The sequence below is a fragment of the Arachis ipaensis genome, chromosome B9, assembly GCF_059453495.1.
Source record: "Arachis ipaensis isolate K30076 ecotype BB chromosome B9, ASM5945349v1, whole genome shotgun sequence".
NCBI classification, from domain to species: Eukaryota; Viridiplantae; Streptophyta; class Magnoliopsida; order Fabales; family Fabaceae; genus Arachis; species Arachis ipaensis.
In genome coordinates, this window is record NC_142444.1 from 90232855 (window position 1) to 90244961 (window position 12107).

Consider the following 12107-nt stretch of genomic DNA (forward strand, 5'->3'; position numbering starts at 1 on the left):
AAAAGATTTGAAAAGATCAATTTTTGAAATTAGAATATTGACTTGACTAAAAAAAAGATATGATTTTGAAAATCTTTGACTACTTTAATGCCAAATTTCGAAAATTATGAGTAAAATAAGGAAAAGATATTTTTTTGATTTTTGAATTTTAATGAGGAAAGAGACAAACAACAAAATGACACTAAACTTAGAAATTTTAGATCAAAACAAATGGAACAAACAAGAAAACTTTGAATGTCAAGATGAACACCAAGAACACTTTGATGATCAAGATGAACACCAAGAACAAATTTTTGAAAAATTTTTAAGTAAATAAAAGCACAAAAACACACGAAACTTAAAATTTTTAGAAAATCAAACACAACTTTTCGAAAATTTAAAGGAAAAACACAAAGAAGACACCAAACCTAGAATTTTGAAAATCAAGAAAGAACTAAAGACATGCAATTTCGAAAAATTAAAAGAAAATAAAATCATGCAATTGACACCAAACTTAAAATATAAAACTAAACTCAAATAAAAGACTCTAAACCAACAAAAATAAAATATTCCTAATCTAACAACAAGAATAACCGTCAGTTGTCCAAACTCGAACAATCCCCGACAACGGTGCCAAAAACTTGGTGCACGAAATTACAATCACACTTTTGTAACTCCGCACAACTAACCAGCAAGTGCACTGGGTCGTCCAAGAAGTACCTTACGTGAGTAAGGGTCGATCCCACGGAGATTGTCGGCTTGAAGCAAGCTATGGTTATCTTGTAACTCTTAGTCAGGATATCAATAATTCTCAGATTTAATTGTAAAAAGTAAAAGAACATGAAATAAATACTTGTTATGCAGTAATGAAGAACAGGTTGAGGCTTTGGAGATGCTTTGTCTTCTTAATCTCTACTTTCCTACTATCTTCTTCTTCATGCACGCAAGGCTCCTTCCATGGCAAGCTTTATGTTGGGCATCACCGTTGTCACTGGCTACTTTCCGTCCTCTCAGTGAAAATGTTCCAAATGCGCTGTCACCGCACGGCTAATCATCTGTCGGTTCTCGATCATGTCGGAATAGGATCCATTGATCCGTTTGCGTCTGTCACGACGCCCAACACTCGCGAGTTTGAAGCTCGTCACAGTCATCCCTTCCGAGATCCTACTCAGAATACCACAGAGAAGGTTTAGACGTTCCGGATCTCAGGAATGGCCGCCAATAATTCTAGCTTATACCACGAATACTCTGATCTGAATCATGAGGCTAAGAGATATGCATTCAATCTAAGGTAGAACGGAGGTGGTTGTCAGGCACGCGTTCATAGGTGAGAATGATGATGAGTGTCATGGATCATCACATTCATCAGGTTGAAGTGCGAATGAATATCTTAGAATAGAAGCAAGTGTGATAGAATGGAAAACAGTAGTAATTGCATTAATTCATGAAGAACAGCAGAGCTCCTCACCCCCAACAATGGGGTTTAGAGACTCATGCCGTAGAGAATACAATATGAAACGTGTATAGTGTCATGAGGTACAAAATAAATCATTAAAAGTAGTTTTTATAGTAAACTAGTGACCTAGAGTTACAGAAAATGAGTAAGCTAGGGTGTTTAGTGTAAAAATCCACTTCTGGGGCCCACTTGGTGTGTGCTTGGGCTGAGCATTGAAGCTTTCATGTGTAGAGACTTTTCTTGGAGTTAAACGCCAGCTTTTGTGCCAGTTTGGGCGTTTAACTCCAGTTTTTATGCCAGTTATGGCGTTAAACGCCAGAATTCTTGAGCTGACTTGGAATTCCTGTTTGGGCCATTAAATCTCGAGCAAAGTATGGACTATTATATATTGCTGGAAAGCCGAAGATGTCTACTTTCCAACGCAATTGAGAGCGCGCCAATTGAGCTTCTGTAGCTCCCGAAAATCCACTTTGATTTAAGGTGGCCAAAATCCAACAGCATCTGCAGTCCTTTTTCAGCCTCTGAATCAGATTTTTGCTCAGGTCCCTCAATTTCAGCCAGAAAATACCTAAAATAAAAAAAAATACACAAACTCATAGTAAAGTCCAGAAAAGTGAATTTTAAATAAAAACTAATAAAAATATACTAAAAACTAATTAAAATATACTAAAAACATACTAAATATAATGCCAAAAAGCGTATAAATTATCCGCTCATCATTGGTCAACTGAGCAAGAGGATCCCTGAGATTCCTCCTGAAACTCTTCCCAGTAATACTGAGATTAATCCTAGAGAAGAGTGCAAGGCCATAACCATGGAAGACATGGCCGAATTGGAGGAGATTGGGAAGGCATTGAACGCCAGTGAAGAAGCCTTCACTGGGCGTTCAACGCCCACTAGCCCAGGGAAGCTGGTGTTGAACACCAGCAAGGACATCCCTGCTGGGTGTTCAACACGCAGAGTACTAGAGGGACTGGCGTTTAACGCCAGTCAGGGTGGACAGCAAGGGCGTTCAACACCCAATAAGCTGACAAAGCTAGCGTAGAATGCCAACCAAAGCACACCCTATGAGTGCCTAAATCCCACTCAAGAACCCTCTAGCCTAGAACCAAAGGAAACCATAAAGACAATTGAGGTTCCTTTGAATGCACTTCTGCAATACATAGGTTCTGATTACTACTCATCCTCAAGTGAGGATGAAGACACTAGGGAAGAGCAAGTTTCTCGTTTCCTAGGAGCTCTAATAAAGCTGAATGCCAAACTATTTGGTACAAAGCCTCTAGAGGAAGAACCTCCATTGCTTACCAAAGAACTCCATGCTTTGGTTCAGCAAGAGCTACCTCAAAAGCTTCCAGACCCTGGACGCTTTCTGATTCCTTGCACAATAGGCACTATGACCTTTGAAAAGGCTCTATGTGACCTAGGGTCAAGCATCAACCTCATGTCACTCTCTGTAATGGAGAAGCTGGGAATCCTTGAGGTACAAGCTATACATGTCTCTTTAGAGATGGCAGAGAAGACCATGAAGAAGCCATATTGCTTAGTGGAGGATGTCTTGGTTAAGGTTGAAAACCACTACATCCCTGCAAACTTCATTGTCTTGGACATAGGAGAGGATGAGGATGACTGTGTCATCCTTAGAAGACCTTTCCTAGCCATAGCTAATGCTATCATAGATGTGGCTAAGGGATAACTAACCCTAAAGATAGGGGAGGGTCACATCTTATTCAATATGCCTAATGAGCGGATAATTTATACGCTTTTTGGCATTGTGTTTAGGTAGTTTTCAGTATGTTTTAGTTAATTTTTACTATGTTTTTATTAGTTTTTATGTAAAAATCACATTTCTGGACTTTACTATTAGTTTGTATGTTTTTTTGTGATTTCAGGTATTTTCTGGCTGAAATTGAGGGACCTGAGCAAGAATCTGATTTAGAGGCTGAAAAAGGACTGCAGATGCTGTTGGATTCTGACCTCCCTGCACTCGAAATGGATTTTCTGGAGCTACAGAAACCCAATTGGCACGCTCTTAATTGCGTTGGAAAGTAGACATCCAGGGCTTTCCAGAAATATATAATAGTCTATACTTTGCCCGAGTTTTGACAATGCAAACTGGCATTCAAACGCCGACTTCCTGCCATATTCTGAAGTTAAACGCCAGAAACAGGTTACAACCTGGCGTTTAACTCCAAGAGAAGCCTCTGCACGTTTAAAGCTCAATGCTCAGCCCAAGCACACACCAAGTGGGCCTCGGAAGTGGATTTCTGCACTATCTGCAGTTAGTTACTTATTTTCTGTAACCCTAGCTACTAGTTTAGTATAAAAACTACTTTTAGAGATTTATTTTGCACCTCATGACAATTTTACACTTTACATTGTATTTCTAACGGCATGAGTCTCTAAACCCCATGGTTGGGGGTGAGGAGCTCTGCTGTGTTTCGATGAATTAATGCAATTACTATTGTTTTCATTCAATCACGCTTGTTTCTATTCTAAGATATTCATTCGCAGTTCACCCTGATGAATGTGACGATCCGTGACACTCATCATCATTCTCACCTATGAACGTGTGCCTGACAACCACCTCCGTTCTATCTGCACTAGCTTGAGTGTGTATCTCTTAGCCTTCTGGTTCATGATCAGAGTCTTCGTGGTATAGGCTAGAATTATTGGCGGCCATTCCTGAGATCCGGAAAGTCTAAACCTTATCTGTGGTATTCTGAGTACGATCTGGGAAGGGATGACTGTGACGTACTTCAAACTCGCGTGTGTTGGGCGTAATGATAGACGCAAAAGAATCAATGGATTCTATTCCAACATGAGTGAGAACTGACAGATGATTAGCCGTGCGGTGACAGCATATTTGGACCATTTTCACTGAGAGGATGGATGGTAGCCATTGACAACGGTGATCCACCAACCTACAGCTTGCCATGGAAGGAGACCTGCGTGCGTGAAGAAGAAGACAGTAGGAAAGCAGAGATTCAGAAGACAGAGCATCTCCAACACCTCAATCTGTTCTCCATTACTGCATAACAAGTATTATTTAATTTAGGCTATTTACTCTTCATAAATATAATTACTCTTATCATTGATTTCCTGACTAAGAATTATAAAATAACCATAGCTTGCTTCAAGCCGACAATCTCCATGGGATCGACCCTTACTCACGTAAGGTATTACTTGGACGACCCAGTGCACTTGCTGGTTAGTGGTACGAGTTGTGAAAAGTGTGATTTACAATTCGTGCACCAATGCCTCATCCTAATTCACCCTTTAAAAGAGAGATAGTAGTGCAACACCTAGTATGCCAACCCTCTCTTTTTGTGCAGAGCTCTACAGAGCCCCCAAACATCAATTCTAAGTTTGGTGTTGGGCAGCCCTCAACAAGCTCTAAGCACAGAGGTACTAAAAAGAAAGTACTTCAAGGCTTGAGGGACAAGAAAGTCCCAACTGAAGGCCTCTCACCTGGCATGAGAGTTATCTTCACTAAGAATCCAGTCCTACCACATACAGTGAACCGTGTCCTATCTCTAGAGCATGTAGAGCTCATTCATGAGAGGAAAGGAAGAAAATTCACTGTCAAGCTAGTTACTTTAAAAGAGCGCTTGTTGGGAGGCAACCCAACTTTACTCAACTTGATTTTATTTTCATTTTGTTTTTCTTTCAATCTTAGAGTAAAGTTGAATTGTCTGTTTCTTTGAAGTCCATAAGCCTGTTTCTTTGAATTGTCTGCCATCTCTAGTCAGATTCTTGCAGCTTATACCTCAATGATCCCTAGCTTCTCCATTACAGAGAGAGGCATAAGGTTTATTCTTGACCCTAGGTCACACAGAGCCTTCTCAAAGGTCATGGTGCCTATGGTACGAGGGATTGAGAACTTTCCAGGGTCCTGTCTCTTTAGAGGTAATTTCTGCCTAGTCAAGTCATCCAGTTCTTTAATGAGCAATGGAAGTTCATCCTCCCAAGTCTCATTACCAAACAACCTGGCATTTAGCTTCATGATTGCTCCAAGGTACTTAGCAACTTACTCTTCAGTAACATCTTCATCCTCTTCAGAGGAAGAATATTCATCAAAGCTCATGAATGGCAGAAGTAATTTTAATGGAATATCTATAGTCTCAGTCTGAGCCTCAGATTCCCATGGTTCTTTGTTAGGGAATTCCATGGAGGTCAGTGGACGTCCATTGAGGTCTTCCTCAGCGGGAATCATTGCCTCTTCCTCCTCTCCATGTTCGGCCATGTGAGATGTTGTTATGGCCTTGCACTCTCTTTTGGGATTCTCTTATGTATTGCTTGGGAGAGTGCTAGGAAGGAGTTCAGTAATTTTTTTACTCAGCTGACCCAATTGTGCCTCCAAATTTCTAATGGAGGACCTTGTTTCAGTCATGAAACTTTGAGTGGTTTTGATTAGATCAGAGACAATGGTTGTTAAGTCAGAGGGGTTTTGCTTAGAATTCTTTGTCTGTTGCTGAGAAGATGATGGAAAAGGCTTGCTATTGCTAAACATGTTTCTTCCACCATTGTTGTTGTTGAAACCTTATTGAGGTCTCTGTTGATCCTTCCATGAGAGATTTTGGATGATTTCTCCATGAAGGGTTATAGGTGTTTCCATAGGGTTCTCCCATGTAATTCACCTCTTCCATTGCTGGGTTCTCAGGATCATAAGCTTCTTCTTCAGAGGAAGCTTCCTTAGTACTACCTATTGCTGCTTGCATGTCAGACAGACTCTGAGAAATCATATTGACTTGCTGAGTCAATATTTTATTCTGAGCCAATATGGCATTCAGAGTATCAATCTCAAGAACTCCTTTCTTCTGATTTGTCCCATTATTCACAGGATTCCTTTCAAAAGTGTACATGAATTGGTTATTTGCAACCATTTCAATGAGTTCCTGAGCTTCTGCAGGCGTCTTCTTCAGATGAAGAGATCCTCCAGCAGAGCTATCCAATGACATCTTGGATAGTTCAGACAGACCATCATAGAAAATACCTATGATGCTCCATTATGAAAGCATGTCAGAAGGGCACCTTCTGATCAATTGCTTGTATCTTTCCCAAGCTTCATAGAGGGATTCACCTTCCTTCTGTCTGAAGATTTGGACTTCCACTCTAAGCTTGCTCAATTTTTGAGGTGGAAAGAACTTTGCCAAGAAGGCATTGACTAGCTTTTCCCAAGAGTTTAGGCTTTCTTTAGGTTGTGAATCCAACCATGTTCTAGCTCTGTCTCTTACAGCAAAAGGAAAGAGCATAAGTCTGTAGACTTCAGGGTCAACCCCATTGGTCTTGACAGTGTCACAGATTTGCACAAACTCAGCTAAGAACTGATGAGGATCTTCCAATGGAAGTCCATGAAACTTGCAATTCTGTTGCATTAGAGAAACTAATTGAGGCTTAAGCTCAAAGTTGTTTGCTCCAATGGCAGGGATAGAGATGCTTCTCCCATAGAAATCAGGAGTAGGTGCAGTAAAGTCACCAAGCACCTTCCTTGCATTGTTGGCATTGATGTTGTTTTCGGCTGCCATGGTTTCTTCTTCTTTGAAGAGTTCTGTTAGGCCCTCTAAAGAGAATTGTTCTTTAGCTTCTCTTAGCTTTCTCTTCAAGGTCCTTTCAGGTTCAGGATGAGCTTGAACAAGTATGCCTTTATTTTTCTTCCTGCTCATATGAAAGAGAAGAGAACAAGAAAGTAGGGAATCCTCTATGTCACAGTATAGAGATTCCTTGAGGTGTCAGAGGAAAAGAAGAATGGAAGGAGGAGGTAGATGGAAGAGAATTCGAACATATAAAGAAGGAGGGAGTTCGAATTGTACCTTGAGGAGGAGTGTTAGTCCTTTAAATAGAAGGATGTGAGAAGAGGGGAAGAATTTTCGAAAATAATTTAAAAAGATTTTGAAATAATTAAAAAGAAATTTGAAAATTTGATTGAGATTTTCGAAAACTAAGATTGGGAAAGAAATAAAATGATTTTTTTGAAAAAGATTTTGAAATTAGAAAAAGATATGATTGAAAAAAATTAATTTTGAAAAAGATGTGATTGAGAAGATATGATTGAGAAGATATGATTGAAAATCAATTTAGAAAAAGAAGGTTTTTAAAATTAAAGTTGATTACTTGACTATCAAGAAATTAAAAGATATGACTTTAAAATTTAAAGTTTGATCCTTTCTTAATAGGCAAGTAACAACTTGAAAATTTTGAAGTAAATCTTTAATTATAGCAAGGATTTTTGAAAATAGCAAAAATAAATATAAAATGGAAAGAAATTGATTTTGAAAGAGATATGATTGAAACGATATGATTTGAAAAAGATTTGATTTTGAAAAATTATGAAAACTTGAAAAAAATGTGAATTAAAAACAAAATCTTCCCTCTAGTGTCATCCTGGCATTAAACGCCCAGAATGGTGCCCATTCTGGCGTTTAACGCCCAAAACTCTACCTTTTTGGGCGTTAAACGCCCAGCCAGGTGCCCTGGCTGGCGTTTAGACGCCAGTTTTCCTTCTTCACTGGGCGTTTTGAACGCCCAGCTTTTTCTGTCTGATTCCTCTGCTGAATGTTCTGAATCTTCAATTCTCTGTATTATTGACTTGAAAAGACATAGTTTTAAAAAATAATTTTGAATTTTTGATGATGGAAATCAATAAAAATGCAACTAAGATCAAATAAACAATGCATGCAGGACACCAAACTTAAAAATTTTCATATAGGAGACACTAACAAATTGAGAATGCATATGAGAAACAACAAAATACACAAAACAAGAGAATTTAAAGATCAGAGCAATGAAATCATCAAGAACAACTTGAAGATTAATGAAGAACATGCATGAATTCGAAAAATTCAAGAAGAACAGAAACATGCAATTGACACGAAACTTAAAAATTGATACTAGACTCAAACAAGAAACATAAAATATTTTTTATTTTTATGGTTTTATAAATTTTTTTTGTGATTTTAGAAACTTGAGTGGAAAAGAAAATAGAAGGGATTCAAAATTTTTAATAAGAATTCCAGGAATCATTGCAATGTTAGTCTAAGACTCCGGTCCAGGAATTAGACATGGCTTACTAGCCAGCCAAGCTTTCAGTGAAAGCTCCGGTCCAAAACACTAGACATGGCCAATGGCCAGCCAAGCTTTAGCAGATCATTGCTAACAACAGCAAAATTGATAGAAATCAACAAGCTCTTGTGATGATAAGTTGAAACCTCGGTCCAATAAGATTAGACATGGCTTCACAGCCAGCCAGACTTCAACAGATCATCATGAAACTCTAGAATTCATTCTTAAAAACTCTGAAGAACAAAATAGAAAAAATATTTTTTTTCGAAAATAAAAAGTAAAATTACCAAATCTAAGCAACAAGATGAACCGTCAGTTGTCCAAACTCGAACAATCCCTGGAAACGACGCCAAAAATTTGGTATGCGAAATTGCGATCATCAACAATGGCGCCAAAAACTTGGTGCTCTCAAACATGAATCACACTTTGTCACAATTCCGCACAACTAACCAGCAAGTGCACTGGGTCGTCCAAGTAATAAACCTTACGTGAGTAAGGGTCGATCCAATGGAGATTGTCGGCTTGAAGCAAGCTATGGTCATCTTGTAAATCTCAGTCAGGCGGATTCAAATCGTTATGGAGTTTAAGGTGATGAAAATAAACATAAAATAAAGATAGAGATGCTTATGTAATTCATTGGTGGATTTCAGATAAGCGTATGAAGATGCTTTGTTTCCCTTGAACCTATGCTTTCCTATTGCCTTCTTCCAATCATTCATACTCCTTTCCATGGCAAGCTTTATGTTGGACATCACCATTGTCAATGGCTACATCCCGTCCTCTCAGTGAAAATGGTCCTGATGCTCTGTCACAACATCGGCTAATCAGCTGTCGGTTCTCGATCATGTCGGAATAGGATCCATTGATCCTTTTGCGTCTGTCACACGCCCCACAATCGCGAGTTTGAAGCTCGTCACAGTCATCCCTTCCCAGATCCTACTCAGAATACCACAGACAAGGTTTAGACGTTCCGGATCTCAGGAATGGCCGCCAATAATTCTAGCCTATACCACGAAGGTTCCAATCTTAGATTAGAAACCCAAGAGATACGCATTCAAGCCATTGCTTGTAGAACAGAGGTGGTTGTCAGGTACATGTTCATAGGTGAGAATGATGATGAGTGTCACGGATCATCACATTCATCAAGTTGAAGAACGAATGAATATCTTGGAGAAGAAATAGACTTGAGTTGAATAGAAAAACAATAGTACTTGTATTAATTCATGAAGAACTGCAGAGCTCCACACCTTAATCTATGGTGGGTAGAAACTCCACCGTTGAGAATACATAAGAACAAGGTCTAGGCATGGCCGTGAGGCCAGCCTCCAAACGTGCATAAGACTCTCAAAGATCAAAAGTATATCAAGTATGAAAATACAATAGCAAAAGGTCCTATTTATAGAGAACTAGTAGCCTAGGGTTTACAGAAATCAGTAATTAATGCAGAAATCTTCTTCCGGGCCCACTTGGTGTGTGCTTGGGCTGAACATTGAAGCATTTTCATTTAGAGACTTTTCTTGGAGTTAAACGCCAGCTTTTGTGCCAGTTTGGGCGTTTAACTCCAGCTTTTGTGCCAGTTTCGGAGTTAAACGCCAGAATTCTTGAGCTGACTTGGAACGCCTATTTGGGACATCAAATCTCAGGCAAAGTATGGACTATTATATATTACTGGAAAGCCCAGGATGTCTACTTTCCAACGCAATTAAAAGCGCGCCAATTGGGCTTCTGTAGCTCTAGAAAATTTACTTTGAGTGTGGGGAGGTCAGAATCCAACAGCATCTGCAGTCCTTTTTCAGCCTCTGAATCAGATTTTTGCTTAGGTCCCTCAATTTCAGCCAGAAAATACCTCAAATCACAGAAAAACACACAAACTCATAGTAAAGTCCAGAAGAGTGATTTTTATTTAAAAACTAATAAAAATATAATAAAAACTAACTAAAATATACTAAAAACATACTAAAAATAATGCCAAAAAGCGTATAAATTATCCGCTCATCAAGTACTAGCCACCATCATTCAGATGGATTCGTTCTCTTTACACCCCTTTCGTGTTATTTTTCTATTTTCTGTCTGTTTTATTTTTTGTTTTGTTGCTCTAGTTGCATGATCATTTGCATTGATGTCTTTAAGTTGTAAAATGTTCCATATATCTCTCACCTTGCTTAAATAAAAATTTTTATTGAAAAAAATTGAGAGATGCATGAATTTCAAGTTTAAAATAAGATTAGTTTAATTAGTTGATGTGGTGTCATTTGCTTTTATTTTCTGAATGTATGATTAAACAGTGCATATTTGAAGTTGTAATTTTAGAATGTTGGCTCTTGAATGAATAAGGAAAAATAAAAAATATTATTGATAATCTGAAAAATCTAAAAATTGATTCTTGAAGCAAGAGAAACAGTAAAAAAGCAAAAAAAAAAAGGGCGTTCTGCAAAAGAAAGAAAAAAATGGCGAAAAGAAATAATAAAGCAGAAAAATCCATTACTGCCCAAAAATCCAGGAAAAGGAGGGCAGATTGAAAAATCCAGTAACCTTTTAAACCAAAAGGCAAGGGTAAAAGGACCCAAGGCTTTGAGCATCAGTGGATAGGAGGGTCCAAAGAAATAAAATCCTGGCCTAAGCAGCTAAACCAAGCTGTCCCTAACCATATGCTTGTGGCGTGAAGGTGTCAAGTGAAAAGCTTGAGACTGAGCGGTTAAAGTTATGGTCCAAAGCAAAAAGAGTGTGCTTAAGAACTCTGGACATCTCTATCTGGAGACTCTAGCAAAGTTGAGTCACAATCTGAAAATGTTCACCCAGTTAAAGTGTCTGTGGCATGAATGTATCCGGTGGTAATACTGGAAAAAAAGTGCTTAGGGTCACGGCCAAGACTCAGAAAGCTATGTTTGATGAACCCCAATTTTGTGGTTTATCTTGTGCTTAATTTAGGGGATTTTATCACCTTTTCTCACATTTATTCAATGAAATAGCATGGTTTTGTAATTCTCCCTAAATTTGTGCTTAAGTGTGAAAACATGCTTTTTAGGCCATTAAATTGGTAATTTTAATTCACCTTTGATTCCACTAGATGCCTTGATGTGTTTGTTAGTGAATTCAGGTTGAGAAGGCTAGGAATAGATCAAAGAAGTGAAGAGAAAAGCATGCAAAGTGTAGAATTCATGGAAAATCAAGGATTTGGAGTGCGTGGCATGACGCGCACGCGTGAATATGAGGTCGCCAGGCGACGCGTATGTGTGAGAAGGAAAACTCCAGACGACGCGTATGCGTGACCCATGCATACGCGTCATAGCTCGCACGTGACCCATGCATACGCGTCATAGCTCGCACGTGACCCCATTAAAGTTAATTCACTGGGGCAATTTTTGAGTTGCCCAGGCCTAAATCCAACTCGTTTCTGAGGCTATTTCATGCAGAATTCAAGCTTGGACAAAGGGTGGAGCAATTAGTTGTAGACTAAGAAGCATGTAGTTAGTTTATAGAGAGAGAAGCTCCCTCTTCTCTCTAGAATTAGGTTAGGATTAGGTAAAATTCTCTTAGATCTAGGTTTAATTCCTTGTTTTCATCTTGTCTTCTTTACAATTCCTTGTTGTATTATCTTAATTCTTCTCTTTTC

General features: G+C 38.7%; 1 non-coding gene across 1 annotated transcript; it reads left to right on the forward strand.

Moving 5' to 3' along the window:
- The first annotated feature begins 6447 nt into the window (after positions 1-6447).
- Positions 6448-6555, forward strand: LOC148545422 (small nucleolar RNA R71). Its single transcript, XR_015900524.1, has one exon. It is a non-coding gene; the product is annotated as a small nucleolar RNA R71 (small nucleolar RNA).
- The last annotated feature ends 5552 nt before the right edge of the window (positions 6556-12107 follow it).